The following is a 21336-nucleotide window of genomic DNA, read 5'->3' on the forward strand; positions in this document are numbered from 1 at the left end:
GCGGGGGGTGCAGGTCGCACCGGGTGACGCGCACGGGGGGTGATGCGCACAGGGGGGTGACGCACTAAAATCATGGTGGTTAGAAGTAACCCCATCATGTTTTATCCATTGGATGTGGAATTTCAAGCGGAATGCAATGCAAAATACCAGAGTGAAATATCTCCTTTCTATCAAAAGTTATGGCCAAAAAACCGGAGAACAATAATGCATGGATCCCTTTGGAAAGTGAAAGTGAGCCATATCGCGCGTTTACTCGTGAGTATGTGAACTTGCCTTAGTCCATTGGAAAGGGCAGGCTGAGAGGAATCCAACGACACCAGAATGGTCCTGATCCAATGAATGCAACCCCCAAAAACAACTGTGAAGGAAGTCCCTCCGTCCAAGCAGACGAGAGTATTGAGCCCTATGGAAAGCGAAACTAAGCCTCACGGTCACGTTTACTCATGAGTAAGCAAACATACCTTGGCTGGTGGTCAGGCCAGGCAAAGGGGAATGTGAAGCCACCAGAATGGTCCTGATCTGATGGAACTGGAGCTCAACAAATGCTCCAGAAGGCAGCCTCCCCCCTCCCCTAAAAAGGATCAAAACAGAGGCTTCAGCTGATATGGTGAACTTTTTTGAGACTTGCAAAGCCAGGTGGATCCTGACAGTGATCTGGTTTAAACAGAAGTTCTTCAATTGAACTGGGCACTGGGTAGGGCTGAAAACCTTACGGGTTTTGGAGGGGGGGTGTTATTGCAGGCAGGTTACAGAGGAAATTCACTTGATGGAACAGGGCTGGCTTCTGCTTATTTAATTATTTGTTTTACTTTAATTATTAATATTTATTTTAATTTGCCTGATGATGTCATTTCCACCATGACATCACTTCTGGCAGGTCTTGGGCAGATTGTTATTCTAAAAAGTGGGTCCCAGTGCTAAAAGTTTGAGAACTTCTGCAATTAAGTGTTATTAAGTTGACAACCGGTGTGTGTGTGTGTGTGTGTGACACCACTAGTGACCAAAATCACTAAAATTACAATTTGGAAGAAGAAGAACATAATGTTATATATCAATGCGTAATATCATGCAGAATGTGTTCTATCTTTGTTCTATCAAAAGGTACAGCCAAAAAACGAGTGGGGTTAGAGTGATTGGTCATCACCACGCCCACCACCTGGGGTGTTGCCCCACCCACTGCATGGGGGGGTGACACGCTGGCATCCCGCACCGGGTAACGTGAACCCTAGTGACGCCACTGATGCAAGCACAACCATCACATTAATTATTAAATAATTTTCTTATGTATAGCAAATTTAATTGTGTTTTTTGTGTGCGAGAGTGGAGGGGTTGCATGTGGCCCCTGCCGTCTCCAAATTTTGCCTTAGTGGTCCCTGAGCTCCTAAAGGTTGGGAACCACTGATGTAGCTTAATAATGCCTACAACTTAATGGCAGCGATTCTCCGGGGTTTCAGACAAGGTTTTTCTCCACCTTTAGCTGGAAATGCCAGAGATTGAACCAGGGACACATTCTCTACCACTGAACTACAGCACTACAGGTGTCTCCAAGAATGAATTACTAACCCTAACAAGACTTCCAATGCCACAAGTTCCTAGGGTTTATTTTTACAATCTGTCCTTCAAGCCCCTTTTCTGCAGTGTCCATTTCGTACTGATAGCAACTGTTACCCTGCACATGCCCAATCTCATCTGATCTTGGAAGCTAAGCAGGGTCAGGCCTGGTTAGTACTTGGATGGGAGACTGCCTGGGAATACTGGGTGCTTTAGGCGTATACCATAGTCTTTCGAGACTGAAGGTTGCCAACCAATCATTTTGTACTGATAGCACAGTAGATTTTGCATTACTTAGACTGAGCTGTAGGATGCTAGCTGATAATGAACCTGCCTTGGTGCTAATGGTGACCATTTTGGATGCTTTAAACCTATTCCATGATACTCAATCCAGCTATCAAGTGATGATAGAGACAGCACTCCCCTCAAATGAGCACAAGAATGCTAGCTTATAAATAAGAAAATCAATATTTTACCTAGTCTCTCCCAGTTTCCTACATTTGCTCAGTAACAGCCCAATCTGAGTTTCCCGGCACCTGCTGGGGCAGAGGTGCCAAAGCAGCTACTGCTGTATCCAGTGGGTTCTAGGAAGAAGCTGGAGGTCTCCTTGGGGGAAAGGGGACTTTCATCCTCTTCCCCTGGGGAAAGCCCCAAACCCCACAATCACACTTCTCAAATCTGCAATGTTATTTTGCCTTGCGGTGTGACACGGACTTCAGAATATGGTGGTTCCCCAGAGGCCACACTGCTGCCCAGTGGTTGCACTCACTCCCCAGCAGTGGCATGTCCTCTTCCTGCAGGCGATGGGCTCAGTGCCAGGCCCAGTGCTGGCGCTCTTTATTCACCAGATGCCATAAACCTGTGCCATTTTTCAGACTTTCTACTAATGAAAGTATCTTGAAGTACATATGAATCAAATTTCAGCTCCCTAAGTGATATGGAAACATGCTTTAAAGCATGTTTACAGCACTCAGCGCCAGCACTAGTGTTCAGCACTGGTACTGTCTGAGCTCAGAATTGGGCCCTAAGTCCATTCATCCTAAACACTTGTAGACCAGTTTATACAGAACCAACTAAGGAGTCCAACTAAGGAGTCTTTTCTCTCAACTCAATATACACAGATTACAACCTGGTCACAATATTTCACAGGCATTACACAGGCAATCCAACACATTTCCATTTTTACCTGCCTGTATCACAACAAGCATATGAAAAGATGGTCCAGCAACTCAAGAAAAAGGACTCAGTGAAACCAGGTTTATTATATTACTTATAACAAAAATTTGGATAAGAGGAGAGGTGTTTTGCCTCAAGGTAAGTTTGCTAATAAATGATCTGGCAAGCGTAAGTGCTTTACCATATGAGGTCAGATTTCATTAGGCGCATGGGATATTTACAGCCTTTTAAAACTGTAGACAAGGAAATTGTTGCTGAAATATAGTTTCACACCTTTAAACATAACCTCTCTGTCGCAATCTCTTAAAAAGACATTTGGCTATCCTGGCTGACTCACTGACAACTGTATCAAAATTGTTAGAGCATTTCTCCATGAGAAAGACCTAGGGTAAGGATGCTGTCAGCAGTCTCCTCATTCAAATCTCTTCCAAGATTTAGAGTTCCCAAAGAGGGAAAATGAGTTGTGAAGGACTGAAAGCTGTAGGAAAATGCATATTCTAGAATCAATTTCAAAATTCTCTTAGTTAATTCAGAATTGAGCAGAAAGTAGGACAGAGTGAAGCCCCAGAACCAGAAAGAAAGAAATTAAGGGCAATCTGTTCATCCCCTACCCCAAGATACATATCACTTAGGGATCCCATTTCCAGACTAATTAGGGTTTGTACCTCTACCACACAACAAAGGACTCAATGTGCGTCCCCAAGTGGTGAAGCTACACCCACACTAGCAAGAAATCAGAAACTAAGAAAGTGTGAATAGACAACAGAAATTCCAGACTCTAACATTCAAACCTAGCAATGCTGTGCTTGAGTATTTGATCTACAAGATCAAGTTCTGTGGTTTGACTGTTAGATCAGGGGTGTCCAAAGTTTTTGTCAGGAGGGCCACGTCATCTCTCTGACACTGTGACGGGGGCTGGAGAAAAAAAGAATTAATTTACATTTAAAATTTGAATAAATTTACATAACTGAATATATTAAAGATGAAGTTATATGAATGTATGAAGGTCTTGTAATAGCTCAAGGCCTATAAAGGCTTTGCACAAAGCAAGGCTGGCCTTTCCTTTGCTGCTGCTAATGCATCACAGACGTGAAACAGCAAGCAGTGGAGGGAGCCCTCATCCCACAGCTCACGCAAGAGGTCAAACAGTTGCCCTCACGCTGACAGCAGATGTGTTGGGCCAGTGAGGGCTCCAGCAAGTCTGCGGAGGGCCAGAAGCTCATTGGAGACTGGGAGGTCTCTGAGGGCCGCATTGGGAGTTCTTGAGGGCCGCAAGCGGCCCCAGGGCCAGGGTTTGGGCACCCCGTGTTAGATACAGGGCTTTTTTTGTAATGGAACGCACCAGAACGGCTTCCGGCACCTTTCTTTCCTCCTCTCTGCCCCCACCTTTTTTCCCCCCTGCCTGCACCACCCCGCCCCCTTTTTTTCCCTCCTCCTTGCCCCCACCTTTTTTTCCCTGCCTGCACCACCCCGCTCTGCACTGCTAGCTAGGGAGGGATTCGAACCTCCAACCTTGTGCTCCACAGCCCAGCACTCTCTCCATTGGGCTATAGGAAAGCCTATTGTCAAAGTGTTCAGAACTAATATATAAGGTCTTCAGCCCAGCTGGTGGCTATCAGTGCCTCAAGTGTTAGTTCCAAACACTTTGAGCCTAAGAGCTCTGGTGGCTCAGTGGTTAAACTGTAGGTCTGCTAGGGGTTCAAATCCCACTGAGGAACAATTTTTTTTTTTTTTTTTTTTAAGGTGGGAAGGTGCTCCATGGCTGCAAAATATAAAGGTTGGTTGCTAGTTGCCAAAAGGGGGGCCTGTTGAGGCTGCAAAACTCCTCAAAGTTCAGTCCCAGGCAGGCTCTTTTCTGACCTTTTTTTTTTTTTTAAGTTCCAGTTAGGACTTAACCCACAGTTAAGCTCCTGGAGTGAGCCCCCTGCTGGAGGCTGTGGGTTAAGTCCTACCTGGGACTTAAAAAAAAAAAGTTCAAAAAAGAGCCTGCCTGGGACTGAACTTTGAGGAGTTTTGCAGCCTCAACTGGCCCCCCTTTTGGCAACTAGCAACCAACCTTTATATTTTGCAGCCATGGAGCACCTTCCCACCTAAAAATATATATATATATATATATATATATATATATATATATATATATATATATATATATATATTATTCCTCAGTGGGATTTGAACCCCAAGCCTCTGGCTTCACAGATCTACAGTTTAGCCACTGAGCCACCAGAGCTCTTAGGCTCAAAGTGTTTGGAACTAAGACTTGAGGCACTGATGGCCACCAGCTGGGCTCAAGACCTTATATATTTGTTCTGTACACTTTAACTACTGTATAGGCTTTCCTATAGCCCAATGGAGAGAGTTTCCTATAGCCCAATGGAGCACCTCCCCACCTAAAAAAAATGGGGTGTTTCACTCCAGCTGTGGCAGGAGTGCTTTTGCGATCAGGGAGCTCACAACGGATGGACGTGTGTGTGTGTGCGCGCACGCGCGCATGTATAAAAAATGGTTTATAAATAAATAAATAAATGAAAAGTTGTGAGTTCCTGCACCTATTTTTTTTTACAAAAAAAGCACTGGTTAGATGTAAACCTGTGCCATTTTTACTACTAATGAAAGTATCTTGAAGTACTTATGAATCAAATTTCCCTAAGTGATATGGAAACACATTTTGAGTGGTATAGATAACTGTCAAATATCAGATTTTTCAGTCAATCAGGATGTCTTGGGTGTACCAACCTTCATCTAGTTTTTAGGTTAATGTGGATGCACCAAATCAGACAGGAATTAATGGATAAGGCCAAAGCAAAGGTTACATTCCACAACCCTCAGTGGATAAAAAAATCAGTGGATACCAAATCAATGGAAAAATAGCTTTAAAGACCCACTTCCACATTTCTTGCTCCTCCACTGTGACCCCAGAATGCATTGGTACAGAACTATACTGCATTCAGCCACTAGATGGGGTGAATAATGGAATGAAATTATGACTGAATGTGGTATAGTGTCTATACCGATTATTATAACAGTATTTATATACTGCTTTTCAACTAAATGTTCACAAAGCGGTTTACAGAGAAGTTCAAATAAGAAATGGCTCCATGTCCCAAATCTAAAGGCTCACAATCTAAAAAGATGCAAAAGAACACCAGCAGACAGCCACTAGAAAAGACACTGCTGGGATGAGAAGGGCCAGTTACTCTGCAATCTGGGATGACAATGGAGAAGCAAGAAGCCCAGAAGTGGGTCTGTAAAGCTAACACTGAGAAGCTTGCAACCAGTGCAGTTGAACAGCACAAAGGTAGGAAATGGGATTTTGGCACTATTTTTTTCTTGTTACAAGGCATTTAAAGATGGTTCCTGGCATCAGTGTTGAGTCAAATCAGTGGATGCCAAATCAGTGGATAACATGGCACAACCTGTATACACAAAATGCCGCATTGCCTTAACCCTAGTACCCAGTTAGCTGAAATAAGCCAAGTCCCTCCCCTAATTCTTGTTCTTTTCTAGCTGCTGCTTCAACATTCTGTGGTTCCTGGTGGAACCACCGAAAATGCTCAGTTTGCATCAGGCTCATTCTGGGGGGAGGGGGGGAGTTAACTTCTACATTTAAAAAAATTACAGATGTTTGTACTTCTACATACCTAGGCAGTCCTGTCCGTCCCGTCCGTCCCCCCCCCAGTATGAAGAACCCACTTCTTTTGGTGTTTTGCTCGCATTCCGATAGTCACTCAACAACCTGAGTTGGCTAGTACAGTAACATTAACTTTGAGATATGTATGTCCATTTTAGAAAATATTTTGGTAAAATATTCCACAAACCAATAAGCCCGGAACCTAATCAAAACTACTGGACCCTTATCTAGCTCTGGCTCTCTAAATGCTGCTAATCATTCCTAATGAGCAATGGACCTGAATGGGCATGTATACCATCCTCAACCACATCAGAAAGAGATGCAGTCTGCTCAGTAGGACTCCTATGATTATATCCATGAGATGCAGTTATGAATATAGATGTGGATCATAATGCTTCTTCTGTGTCCAAACTTCCTTAGCTAGATTGGAATGATATGGTACACCTCTCAGACCATATCCCAAGTCAGAGCATTGGTCTGTGCTGAGCATATTGTCTGTGCTGACTGATCAAAGCTCTCCAAGGTTTCAGTTAAGGGTTTTTCCAACCCTGCCTGGAGATGCCAGGGATTGAACCTTGGACCTTTAGCATGCAAACAGGGGTGCCACTACGGACCCCGGGGAACATGTAAATGTACTGCATCCACTTGTACTGTTGGGCTGGTTCACTTGTACCCACGTGCTAGTCATAACTTAGCATTCTAATTAGAAACAACTTCCAGCAAATAAATACATGCTTCACTAGTCTGTTGATATCCTCTAGCTCACGCCAATATTTTCTTCTGATTCCCTTTTGAAAATATTTCCTCTTGCACCCATTCAAATCATTTGCATACTCTCGTTGAGCTCACGTAAGCAATTTCTGCCCAACGATGCACATAAGCAACAGGAATCAAATGTGGGCTGGGCAGAAATGGGTTAATGTATTGTCACATTCTATTTATAATTATTTTTACTGAGTGGGGAAATCATTCAGTTCATGACTGTATGTGTGTCCATTATATGCTCATATAGGTCACTCCAAACTCCACCAAATATCCTGAACATATAACACCACATACTACGTTCTTATGGTAATTTTTGTGGAGAGGAAGATAAAAACGTTCCTATGAAAATGGGCTGTCCTTGATGGCAAAGAACCAAACACAGTGACTGCATTTCCTCCTTTCAGTGCTTTTTCTGTAACTGCTGAAACTATGCAAAGCAATTGCTCCTCTTGATGAAAACTGCCTGTCAATATCAACAACAGACAAGGATGAGAATAGGGCAGGATATGGAGCTCTGATTAAGAAGTACCAAGACAGAACATCTTTTAATTGTACTTCAACCACACCATAACAACTTGATTCACCCTCATTCCTGCATTGTATGAGTTGCCGGGGGGGGGGGGGTGGAATAAATCTTAGCACAGAGGATGGCATATTTAGAATTGCCACCTCTGCTCTGTTCCTTTGCCTTTGATTACCCTGTAGCTGTGTCTTTAACAGCAGCTCAACACAGAGATATTTATGAGGGAAATGGTGTCCTGGCGTGGGAAGAAATGATTACCTGCTTAATTGCTGTGGGTTATGTGGACTGCTGGAGCAGGTCCGGTAAATACAGCAGGCAACACTGGCTGGCAGAATGGAGATGAGGATATTTTGGTGGATCTCTTAGCAATTTGCAGTAGATCAGAAAGAATTTTCTTCGAAAATTCTCAATAGTTTAACTATAGCAAGTAAAACAACCACAACTCTGCTTTAGCAGGCCTTGTGCAAGTTGTGTCTCTTTCAACCTCAGTATTCCTCGCCTATAAACTATGGGTTGCCTAAGCTTTGACCAACTGTTGTGCAGCTCTGTGAACCAGTTAGAGTTTTTGATTTGAGTTCATGATCTATAGTAAGCTCAGTGGCGTCACTAGGATTCGCTTCAGGACTGCGCGTCACCCCTTGCAGTGGGTGGGGCAACAACTCAGGTGGTGGGCGTGGTGATGTACCATCGCCCCGCCCCCACTGGTTTTTTGGCTGTACCTTTTGTTAGAACACAGATATTTCAATGTGGTTTGTTTCATTGCATTCTGCATCAAATTACGCATTGATTGATATATAACATGATGGTATTATTCCTCCAAACTCTGATTTTAGTGATTTTGAAAACTTGTAGAGTCTCAAACACACACACACACACACCCCTGTGTCAACTTACTAATACCTTATTGCAGCAGCTCTCAAACTTTTAGCACTGGGACCCACTTTTTAGAATGACAATATGTCCAGGACCTATTGGAAGTGATGTCATGGCCAGAAGTGACATCATCAAGCAAATTAAAATAAATAATTATAAATAATTAAATTAAAAGAAAAGAAATAATTAAATAAGGAGGAGCCAGTCCTGTTCCACCAAGTGAATCTACTCTGAAGTAAGTCCCATAGTGGTCAATGGGGCTTAATCTGTAGTCTGCCTGCAATAACAACCCCCCAAAAAGAATCAGTGAGATTTCCAGCCCTCCCCAGTGTCCAGTTTAAAGTTCTTCTATTTCAGGCATATCAAGCTAAAGACCCACCTGACTTCACAAGTGCAAAATAGAAAAATTTCCCCTTAACAGTTCAAGCCTCTTTTTTTGTCCTTTTTAGTGGGGGGGGGGGGGGAGTTTGGAGGCTGCCTTCTGGAGCAGCTCCATAGGATCAGGACCATTCTGGTGTCCTCACATTCCCCTTTGCCTGGCCTGAACACCAGCCAATGTAGTCTGCCTACTCACGAGTAAATGTGACTGTGATGCTGCTTTGCTTTCCATAGGGCTCAATAGACTGCAGCTGAGAGAGAGGGAGGGACCTCCTTCTCCCTTTTGTGTTTTTGGAGACTGCATGCATTGGATCAGGACCATTCTGGTGTCTTTGGATTCCTCACAGCCTGCCCTTTCCAACGGACTATAGCAAGTGCGCCTACTCGCGAGTAAACACACAATATGGCTCAGTTTCATTTTCCATAGGGATCCATGCATTTTTTCTTTCCGGTTGTTTGGCCATAACTTTTGAAGGAAAGGAGCTATTTCAAGTCTGTGTTTTGCATTGCATTTCTCTGGACATTCCACATCCAATGGTGTATGGCATGACTGGCTAGCTCCTAATGCCGCAAATTTAGCGCATCCTCCCCAAAGGGCGCATCACCCCCCCCGGGCACATCACCCGGTGCGGCCCGCACCCCCCGCACCTCCCTAGTGACACCAGTGAGTAAGTAAGCAGTAGATTTGTACTCCTAGATGGTGGTCATCTCAGCATATGGCTCACAGGATGCAGTAAGTCATTGGCGGCCCTGCCTGCAAGCCACCATGTTGCATTTGGCCACTATTAGTGGACCTTGTAGTTTGAGAAAAACCAATGTTGATCCCACAGCTTCTGCCTGCTCTGTGTAGAGAATGAGCTATGCATCCAAAAATCCATGATTCAAATGTTCTCTCCATTACAAACTCACTACATGACGTTAGACAAGCTACTATTTATTTCACCTTAGCCCTCCATCTGCAATAGGTCTAAAAGTACTTAACAGCAGTCATTCCCAAACTAAGTCAGCTGGTGGCTCCCTTGACCTACAGGGCCATTGACTGAAGCTTCCCATTAGGGCAACAATCCTATACATTGTATAGGGAGGTGAATTATTCATGAGGATTCCATGGCTGGTTTCTATGGCTCCTAGGGAAGCCATGGCTCACAGTTTGGGAATCACTACCTTAGAAGTTTGCTTTAAGGATCACAACATGATTGTGATGTCAAATGCTTTGAACATGCACAGGTATCAGTAGTTACACATGCCAAGTATCGGTAGTTTTTTTATTCCTTTTCTTGAGCAAGTTCTTCCAGGAATACTTTGAGAACAGTACATGCATTTTAAACAATTAAATAAGAAGGAGTTTTATTACTGGGTATAAGTTTGATGAGGTTTTAAAACATTTTAAGAAGTGGGTCCACAGGCTAGCAAAAGCAGGGGGTGGCCAAACACCATACAAAGCTGTCTTGCAGCTTAGTGGCTGGTTATAAGTAGCACTGGTCCACTCTCAAGCCTAGTGAGAAAGGGAGACAGCAGCTGTGGAGATCTCGTTGGCAACCTTCAGTCTCGGAAGACTATGCTATCGCGCTCTGGATGGTGGTTCTGGCACAGCGTCTAGTGTGGCTGAAAAGGCCAATTCGGGAGTGACAATCCCTTCCACACTGGGAGCAAGTGCAGTCTGTCCCTGGTCTGTCTCCCTGGCTATGGGCCTTCCTTCTTTGTCTCTTTGCCTCAGACTGTTGGCAAAGTGTCTCTTCAAACTGGGAAAGGCCATGCTGCACAGCCTGCCTCCAAGTGGGTCGCTCAGAGGCCAGGGTTTCCCACCTGTTGAGGTCCACTCCTAAGGCCTTCAGATCCCTCTTGCAGATATCCTTAAGCAGGCACAAACATCCAGATTTCACCACACTAGATGACTGACAACTGAATGGGTGAACCAATGCGGGGGGGGGGGGGGTTGAAGGACACATTGCCAGGTTCAGCTGCAGCTTCCTATTTCGTGCATCTTTTCACAGCAAACCTGACTTTGCTGTATAATGTGTGAAAAAGTGTTTAATCCTATCCTTCCTGTTTACTGGCTTTGGCAAGACCCTGGCAAGAGCATTGGAACACTTCAATTAATAATAATAACAACGACTAAGTATTTATATACCACCTTACTGGCAATCGGATTACTCCTCTGACTATTCAAGGCGGTTGACATAGGCAGGCGTTTCTAAATCCCTCCAGGGGATTTTTACAATCATAGAGGTTCTCTCTTTCAAGAACCAGCAACATTTCAGAATGGATCTTCCTGGTTTGGTCTCACTTCTGGCCTCCAGTTCTCCCACGCAGGCTGACAAGCAGCTCCTTCATCTCTCACATGGAGGGCAGGCAAGATGATTCTTCGCTCACACCAAAGAGCAGGTGGAATCACTCAGCTCGACTTGTCAGCTGCTTCAAGGTCTTGCCATTCTCAGCCCTTCAGGGAGCTGCTGGTGTCCTCGAACTGGCGACCTTCTTCGGGCTAAGGGAGGCTCTACCCTTTAGACCAGACCTCCTGCCCTTCAATTCCTTCAAACACACACACACACACAAACTTGACTGAGGGCAGTAGAGGCTAGTAGAGAGATATGAAACATTACTCCCCCCCTTCCTTGCAAGTTAACTCTCACTCACAACTCTGGGGGATGACCTACTACAATGCAGTTGTCCTGAATTATTTTAGCCTAACCAATTCAGACTAACACACACCAAGTCCTGTGCAAGTTGATCCAGAAGCGAGCCCCATAGCATTACAAACCCCAAAGGGCTCAAGTAAGCATGGGAACAATTGCAGCCCTAACTCCACTCCACCCCAAACATGTGTACTTGGAAGTACAGGTTGCATGGGTTTGTTCCCAGTGGGTGGCAAAAAATGCACTATAGCAAAGAAATATAAAAAACAAAGTCCCTTTGCCCAGGTGATTTAAAAACAGCCTTGCTGACCTTTGTGATGTTAAGATAGAATCATTAAGAGGCAATCCAGCAATCAGTCTCTCTCCAGCCCCAAAGGATTATCTTTCTTTCATGTGTTCAGGGGGAAGGGAGGGGGTTGCTTGGAGAGAGAATGATTGATGGATTGTCAGCTGACTGCCCTCTCTCTAAATATTGTAAAGGACTGTTTTCCTTTAATTTAAAGGGCCCTTCTCATCAGGTCAAGATAAAAATCTCTACAACAGTAAGAAAAGCATTTTAAAGGGGTGTGTTTTTCCCCTTCTCCAGGGATCAGCACATTCCTTCTCATTTGCAGTGGCCATTCCTGTTGAGTCAAATCCGTGTATAAAAAATCAGCGGACCTGTACAAGGTTGGAACTGTACATTTGACACAAGAGTTTCTCCTGAGAAAAATGTGCTTAGCAGACTATATCTTAATAATACACAGGATCCTTGCAAGTCCAGAGACTGCTGTGTTTCTGTCCCTTGATCAGAAAAGAAGAAAGTAAACTTTTTTTCCTTTTTTTGCTTAACTCAGTGCCAGACTTCAGGACCCAACATAGGCAGAGTGAAATGAACACAACATTGAGAAATTCAACTCTGATCTTTAAAAGAAGGTCCCAGGTCCTGCCAGGAATAACCTGACCAGTCCCCAAAAGCTTTACCAGCCTAAGAAACAGAGGCGATTCCCACTCCCACTCACCTTCTATGACACCAAAGCCAAACAAACAGGCCAGTTGAAATAACCCTTCCCTCCCACCTGGCTCTCCTGTGACAGGCAGCAGCAGAGGAAACCTACTCTTGGATTGACCAGACCGGTGATTTTCAACCTTTTTCATCTCATGGCACACTGACAAGGTACTAAAATTGTCAAGGCACACCATCAGTTTTTGGACAACTGACAAGGCACATCTTTCTGTTGGTGCGGGGCTCATATACCCAATGGCCCTATTAATAAATGACCCTCCACCAAACTCCCGCAGCACACCTGGGGACGGCAGGTGGTTTGGAATGGTTTGAACCCCAGCACAGTGGTTGAAAATGGCTGGACCAGACCTTCCCACTTGGCAACTGCCTTCCAAGCGTGTGTACATTTCCAAGCCAAGGCAAACACTCTGGCCTCTCTTTAGAGACAGGTGGAAAGCTGGCTCTTCCCCACCATGTTTGGAAGCAGAGCAGAGGCTCTTCCTCTGACTTTGGCATCAGACGTGGTATATTAGGCTCGTGCTTGTAGCTTTTTCCCAAGGACTGGTTTGGGAGTACAGTCAAGCGCTATATAAATCCTACTATAGTCTAGTGCTATATAAATCATACCAATCAAGTGAACCATATTTCAACCTATAGTACACAGTTCCTATACCACATGAGGACATCACATGTGAGTCCTCAGTTTCCACAAGTGTTAGGAAGGGGGGATTAAAGCAATCCCTCCATCCACAAGCCAGTTGTGCTGGAGCTAATTTAACAGCTGGAATCCAAGTTCTGTACCACTCGGAGGAAAGGGTGGGGGAAGAAAAGGAGAGAGGTAATTTTTTTTTTAATTTTGGTGGGGGAAAAAACTCTTTACATGTAGTAAATCTAGGAAGAGATGCTTTGCAGACCTCTCTCCGCAACATACTAGTTTGTTACATACAGGAATCAAGGCGTTTTTCGTATTGAGGTAGAAACAAATCCATGAAACCCCCCACCCCACCCCCATGTACAACCTAAAGTGGTACAATCCAGAATTTTACCTGCTTATTCTGCGTCATATGTCTAAGAGGTCTCCTCTCGGCTTCTACTCTGGCACCAGAAGCAGCTGGTGTGGTGTGATACACCCGAAAATGGCACATCTCCCTCGCCTCCCTCCCTTTAGGAACGACACTCTGCACGCCAGGTAGACAATCTCTCCACAAAGCCCTTTTACAGCCCCAGCCAGAGGGCTTCAAAGACTAGGGATGCTTTTGCTACAATCTCGCAGCATGAAATAGCCATTCTAATGCAATTGAGGTTGCTGTTTGATTTACGCGGACAACTCAATCTTACGCCTTTTACTTGGCGTTCAGTGGGGCTTATCCCCAAGGGGGGGGGGGTACGAGTACCCAGGTGCCAGAGCCCCAGCTTAGAACTTCATAATTCTAGATTAATTTAGCTAAAGTGTGTGTGTGTTTTACGTATAGGATCTAGGAATACAACTACCGAGAGTACAAACCTCTCTGCCTGCTTCCCAGGCGCCTGGCAGCCCAACCTTATGCACGTCTACTCAGAAGTAAGTCCTATTAGATTCAATGGGGCTTACTCCCAGGAAAGTGTGGATAGGATTGGGCTGTGACTCTCACACTGAAGTGGATCACACACGTGGCTGTGTCAGGGATGCTGCTGAAGTTCCCTGGCCCCAGCTTGTTCTTCAGACACTCACTCCGTTGCCCGTCCCCTTGTCAGCCGCTTCAGTGACTCTGCGAGGGGAGGGGAGGGGCTGGGAGAGGAGCAAAGGCTTCCTTCGCGGCGGATCCGCGAGCCTGGCTTTCTCGTGCAAGAGCACAGCGCCTCCTAGCGGAAAGGACCGCAGACCGGGAGACAGAGCCGAGCACGCCCGCCGCTCAGCGTCTGGAGAGACTGGGCAGGTCTCCCAAGAAGATGCTACAGAAGCGCCTTGTACTACGTGCTGATTGTACTTTCATTCCTTGCTCTCTTCCTGGCTGCTGCCGGACATGAGCCTTCCTTTGTTCCCAACCCCAACGCGTGGAGGGGCAACTAAACTCTCACAGCTCAACCACCTGGGGGTTTCCGGGTGTAGGAGTGACGTCCATTCCTGAGTTTCTGCATCCAGTGGGGTGCGTGTGTTGTTTAAAGTCCTTCTTCACTCCTAATCAGGGTGTCTTGGGCTCCATGCCTATCAAATGTCTACATTTTAGGTGGTGTGGGAGTAGCAGCACCATGACATGAGGAGGGCTCTATTCCATATTTTCCATGTCCAAGGAGAGATGTTCCAAGGAGAGTCCCTGTGTTACACTACTAACCCTCCGAATAAATATAGGAGGGAATTCTGCCCCTGTAAACTAAGAAGATCAGATTCAAATCAAAAGAGAGCTACTTAGTTTCCTATACATTCAATACACGTGTAAAAGAGAGCATTGTGCCTGGTACACATTATCACACAGAACCTCTCAGCCTCACCTGACTTGCAGGGTTGTTGTGACGACAAAAGATGGGGAGAACCATGCAAACCACCTTGAGCTTGTTAGAGGAAGGGCAATATAAAAATGTGAAATATCAATCAATGAATGAAATAAATAATTTTGCCTTATGGGGGACTGACAAAAATTTATGAGCCCCAAGAGTCAAGTGACCTAATTACATCACTGACACAGATATGGGGGAAAATACCCTCCCCTTTGAGGGGCCTTGTTTGTGTAGTATGCTGGACAACTGTTAAAGGAACATACAGTTGGCATCCTTCAGTCTTGGAAGACTATGGTATCGCGCTCTGAATAGTGGTTCTGGAACAGTGTCATCTCCAGTGCGCGAAGCCTGGGTAAGGTAGATATGGAGGATAGACTGTTACCCATGCAGCAAATCCCCCCTCTCCACGTTGCTGAAATGGTCCAATGGAAAGGCAGAAGCCAGTACGGTTGGTTCCAGTTCCAGCGTCCTGAAGCCTTTTCCATAACTGGATGTAGCCACAAGGCAGTGCAGGTTTGGGATCAGAGTTTTCCTTCTCTCAGATGAGCTGCCTTCCCAGGCTGACGAGTCCCATCTACCCAGATGGTAGGAATATAAAGGAGTCTTTAATGAGGGGGCTGACCAGCATGGAGCAACCCCAGGTGGGAACCATGCTGCCCAGAGGAACACATAAAGATAATCTAACTTCCAACCATGCATAATTACAGTGGTTGAAAATGAGTTCAATGGAACTTTCAAGTCTACTCTTAGGTTGTCATCCTATATATACACTTTTGTATACACTGTGTATACTATGTATACACCTGTGAGTACATTTCTATTGATACAATAGGACTTACTTCAGCATAAACATGTATTGGATTCTGCTGCAACTCAAGATAGCCAGGTACAAAATCAGGGTTCCTCTGTTTTTAATCTAGAAGAAGAAGAAGAAGAAAAAGTCAGCAGGCAAGGTTTTACTCACTTCAGCATCTTCAGCTAAAATTCCTCCTTCTACACATCTGTTCAACCAACATTCAAGAGTCCTGTCATCCTTTGCATATGGTCTTTTGAGTGTAAGCACATGGCTAAGAATGACCTTGGCACATCTACCTCACTGAGTTCAATGGGACTTAATCCCAGATAAGTGTGTATAGGATCATGGCCTTAATATGCTTCAGCAGTTATTTACACAAGGTATTTGAAAAAGATCACACTATAACACAAGAGAGGGGGGGGGAGAATGCCTTGAGAGAAGCAGCATCACCTGTACCATCACCCAGTATGGGAGCCCAGAGCATCACACCCATGATGGACCTTCTCCTGTGCAGTGGGTGGAGCAATGCCCTGGGCAGTGGGCATGGTGATGCACCATCATGACATCTCGGTTAGGTTTTTTGGCTATAACTTTTGATAGAATAATAGCAATTTCAGCACTGGTTGTTTCATTGCATTTTGCATGAAATTACACATCAAATGATATATAACTTGATGGTATTATTCAGAAATACCAAGATTTAAAAATTTTTGACCAGTAGTGGTGTCACCTCCCTGTGCACATCACCCAGTTTTGCCACAACCCCATACCTCCCTCGTAATGCCACTACTTCAGAGGCTTGTGTTGAAGGAAAGAAGTGGGAGGGAGGTTCCTTCCTGACCTAAGAACCTGATCCACAATGTAATTAAGCTAATGCATCTTTAAGATGTCTTATATACATGTAATTCAACAGAACTAAATTACTTTGTAAAGGGATTCTAACTGCCATTTTGAACCTAGATGCCCAGTCTTGGAAGGGATTCAATGGAAATGTGCAAACAGGAGTAGGGTTAAGGTCAAGCAGAGCTCTGAAACTTGTCCCATAGCAGGAGAGCTCAGGTATTGTCTGAAAGTTTTTCAAAGGACTCTCACCAAGAAGAAACATCAGTCTCAACAGGAAGCAAATGGAAAAGTTTGCCTAGAGGCACATATTAATGTCTACTCTAGGCCATCATCTTTCCCAAGGTAGGCCAGAGACACATTATGTAGTGCATATTGCATTAATGCTGCAATCCTGTGCAAATTTAGGGCCCAATTCAGACCCGTGCATGGCAGCTTACCACTGGTATGTTTGCGAGCTGTACCATGGGCCCAGTACTGGAGCAAGCCCAGCACAAGCCGGCAATGGGCCAGCTTCAGTGCTGGGCCCATGGTCCGTCACCAGGCACTCTGTGCACACACCAAGCAGTGGAGAAGTAAGACAGGGCAGGGGGAGGTGGGAAGGAGGCAATCTGGGTCAGGTGGAGGGCAGGGGAAGGTGTGGTGGGAAGGGACTGGACTAGCAGAGCTCAACTTCACCGGATCTGGAGCCCCATGGTGGGCCACATGGCCCAACATAGGATTTCTTGATTCTGCACCAGCTAAACAGCCACCACAGAATCAAGTAGCCCTATTGCAGGGCTACTTCCCTTACTCCCTCCCCCAAGGAGTCGCTGGCCACTGCCCGGCATGCTTCAGATGCCAGGGCAGCCCTGCATGCTGGGCAGCTCAGGATTGGGCTGCCCATTGGGAATAAGTCCTACTGAATACAGTTGGTCTTACTTCTGTGTAAGAATGCATAGGCTAGCACTAAAAAAAATGCTATTTTATATATTTATCTGTTTTTTTCCATTGTTATACATTTGTTTTAAACTACTACCACCTACTCCATGAGTCTGGGATGAAATGAGCTGGATCTTTAATTATAGTATAATAAGTTTCAGAGCAGGAGAACAAACATTCCAATGAAGAAATTTTGAATTAGTTTTTTTTTTAATGCTTTTAACAGGACATGGCTAAAAGGGGTGTCCTGACAATCTCCTGCACTTCCAATTTTACTACAACACTACTATACATGAGACTCGCTTCAGAGTCAATGTGAATTTTGATGAAAGGATACAAAATTTGACAGCAAGTTCCATAGATTTTGGCAGACCTTCTTTCCAACTAAAATGTAATTTCTACTTTCTCCACGCAACTGTCTCCCTCCAAACAGCCAATGAATGGAATCTAAAATAACTCTGTTGCTTCTACCCCACCCATACACCTGGTCATCATATATGCCAGAACAAGAACCAAGTTTGCTGCAAAGTTACAATCTCAGGACCTAATAGACTTTCCAAAGTGCTGATTTTTTTCCAAACTATTTTCATACATCATTTAATAATCCAACACTTAGTAACTCAGTCCTACCTTCTGAGCCTGGGTTGTTATATTTTATGAGTCTTGACTTTTAAAAGATGAAATTAAATTAAAACCTCTCACGAACAAGGAGAGGGAGAGAGCCCCAAATCTGCTCCTGATTATTAGCAGATTTTCAAGTCTGGCTTGTGAGCAGCTGGGAGAAGTGCAAAGCTTTCCATCTAGTGAGCCAATCACTCTCTTTAAATCTGAATTACTCAATCTGGAATAACAACCATCACCTGGTTAAGACTGGGAGTATTGCATCCACTTCTAGTCACCACATCTCAAAAAGGACATAGTGGAAATAGAAAAGTGCAGAAGAGAGCAACCAAAATATTACTGGGCTGGGGTACCTCCCTTATGAGGAAAGGGGTCTCCTTAGAAAAAGGCACCTGGGGGGCATGATTAAGACCTACAAAATTATGCAGGGGATGGATAGAGGTATGTTCTTCTCTCTCACACACACACAACACCAGAACCAGAGAACATCCACTAAAATTGAGTGTTGGGAGAGTAAGGACAGACCAAAGAAAATATTTCTTTACACAGCATGCAATTAGTCTGTGAAACTTCTTGTGTGTTCCCTGAGGCATCTGGTGGGCCACTGTGAGATACAGGAAGCTGGATTAGATGGACCTTGGCCTGATCCAGCAGGGCTCTTCTTATGTTCTTATGGGTTTATGTGAACAAAGTAAAACAGCATTTGGTACTTCTGTAGCAGTTCCTTGGGATCAGCTGATTTCTGTAGGATTTAAATACTACACATTCTGGGGAAGTAGCTTTCCCCACCCCCCCAAAAAAATTGTATCCAGTAAAATCTATGCAGATACTTCAAAAGTGTCCTCTTGTCTCCTAAGAGATTAGCTGTCCCTTTTTAAGAGGGTGGGCAAAAGTTTGAAGGGGGCATCACTATCACTTCCCATGGCTTTCCCATCACACCTCTGGCTGAGGTCAGAGCTGGTGGCAGTGCATATGCTGTGCATGCAGGTGATTCTAATGCAGTTCAGACACCAATTAAAAGCATTTCCAATAGCTGGAAAGGAAAACCTTCTGCTTGAGATCTTTGGGATCCAGTGCCAGCCAGGAAAAACAATACTGGGGTGGTTGATGGCCAATTTAAGGTTACTTCATACATCCCTTGCTGTGTTTTGAAACTGTTCAGAAACCTGCAGCTCTTGCTTACTACATGCAAAAATGGGATAAGAGACCATGACAAGAGTAGCACTCTCTCTTTCCAACTGCTTTCAGCTCTCCAGAAACCCACTGTCCATCTCCAGCTACAACCATTCATTTTGGGAACATATTGACACTGTGCAATGTGTTTAAGTCCATTTCCAGACAATTCTGGGAAGCACAGTCCTGTGAGGGACAGCCAAGGACCTCTAAGTGAGAGAGCATTTTCAGCACCCTCCACAAACAAATTGCTAAGATTCTTTAAGATACAACAGTTAAACCAGTAATATTTCGACATGGACTGTAGACCTTTTTATTTCAAAAAGCTTTTAACTGTTGACAGGCTGGCTGGTTGTCTTTCTCCTTTTATATTAGAATCCATGGGGTTTGTTTTAGATTTTTAATTATTTGAAAACTGTTTTAATTATTCATTGTTAATTTTGTATTTTTTAATTGTTGTAGGCCGCCTTGTGTGCCCATGGGGCAAAAAGGCGGGATATAAATGAATAAAATAAAAATAATAAAAAATAATAATATTTAAAACAATATGTATTTGTTGTGTAGATACACCTCTCAGATGGGCAGGGACAGTTGGGGAAGAGGGTAAAGGGCTCTATCCAAAATTATGCTCTGTGTAAGCAAGCACTTCAAGAGTAGTGATGTTTAGTCATTCCTCTTGCTTCCTCCTGTCCACATCCTCTCTGTGGACCCAAGCAGCAGTGTACTCTCCTTTACTGGAGGTTTTCAAGCAGACAGTGGGCGACTATCAATCAGATATGGTGTAGTAATTGCTTGCACTGAGCAGGGGGTTAGACTAGATGACCTATAGGGTTCCTTCTAACTCTAATATTCCACAAACACAAGGAAAGGTAACAATATGAAACTGAGTTAGCTATTCATGTTCATTTCTGAAGGGTCACTAATACATTATATATCAAAATAGTTACTCCACATATTCCATAAATGTTGCCTTTGTGCATTCTTATTCCAAAGTGCCATTTCCTGGGGACCAGACTGAGGTTGCCAGGTTGCAATCCAGAGATCATGCCAAGATGCCACCACCCTATTTAATAGCTATGCAGCAGCAAAAGCAGATGCAACAATGGGTTCTCCTGCCCAGCTCTTCTCCCAGAACTTCTACCTGTTTGGTACATTACAAAAGGACCACTTGCAGAGAATGCTCAAAATAAATTCATGGCATGGGCTCACCTTGATTGTTCCTGCTGACATTGATCACATTCTTACCTGAATATTAGGCATCTCCTGATGGCAATTCCATCAGTCACAAAACAAGATTGGGGCTATTCTTGTGGGTCATGTGAACATTTGCCTGAGAGTTACATCCTCCTTCCACCACCAGTAATTACAACTTCACAGACAACAAGAGTTGTTTGTGAACTAGATGTTGAGTGTGCTACTGTTTTTTTCACCTGGTAGGAATTCCTTCAATTTCCTGATGGCAGGAAAAACATGATGCCATACCTTGCACACATAATCCAGTATGGTGGGAGTTGGCAGGAGCTGGAAGAACTGTGAACCACTCATCAGGAAATGAGAACTCATCCCAGACTCCACTGCGAAGGTGCAGGGACTTTTGGAATGACACCCAGTGGGTTGAAATGAAGTAGACTTATGTATGTACTGGGTGTACCTGCCAAAAACACAAACCCATTTGCTTTTTTTTTAAAAGAGCCTGTGTTGATAACATTCCTATACACGTTATTAAGAGCCCATCTCAACAAATGCACCAACATTCAGTTGCTTTGCAATTGGTTTTAATATATCTAAGAATGCACTTTTAAACCGTGCTTGAACATGCTTACACACAGGCCATAGTTTAGTGCAGAGATGGGCAACATATAGCCCATGGTCCTCCCAAAGAGATATAAAGAAATCATCTGGCTTATAGTCCCAAAAAGATATCACCACCCCACCCATAGTGATCCTAAAAAGGAATTCAAGTTTGTAATGCTAGCTCTGTTAGGCATACAG

The 21336-nt window shown here is 44.3% G+C and overlaps 1 pseudogene; it reads left to right on the forward strand.

The window, feature by feature from the left end:
• The first annotated feature begins 1651 nt into the window (after positions 1-1651).
• Positions 1652-1769, forward strand: LOC136649987 (5S ribosomal RNA; annotated as a pseudogene).
• Positions 1770-21336: the final 19567 nt, after the last annotated feature.

This window comes from Tiliqua scincoides, chromosome 4 (assembly GCF_035046505.1).
Source record: "Tiliqua scincoides isolate rTilSci1 chromosome 4, rTilSci1.hap2, whole genome shotgun sequence".
In the NCBI taxonomy this organism is placed as follows: Eukaryota; Metazoa; Chordata; class Lepidosauria; order Squamata; family Scincidae; genus Tiliqua; species Tiliqua scincoides.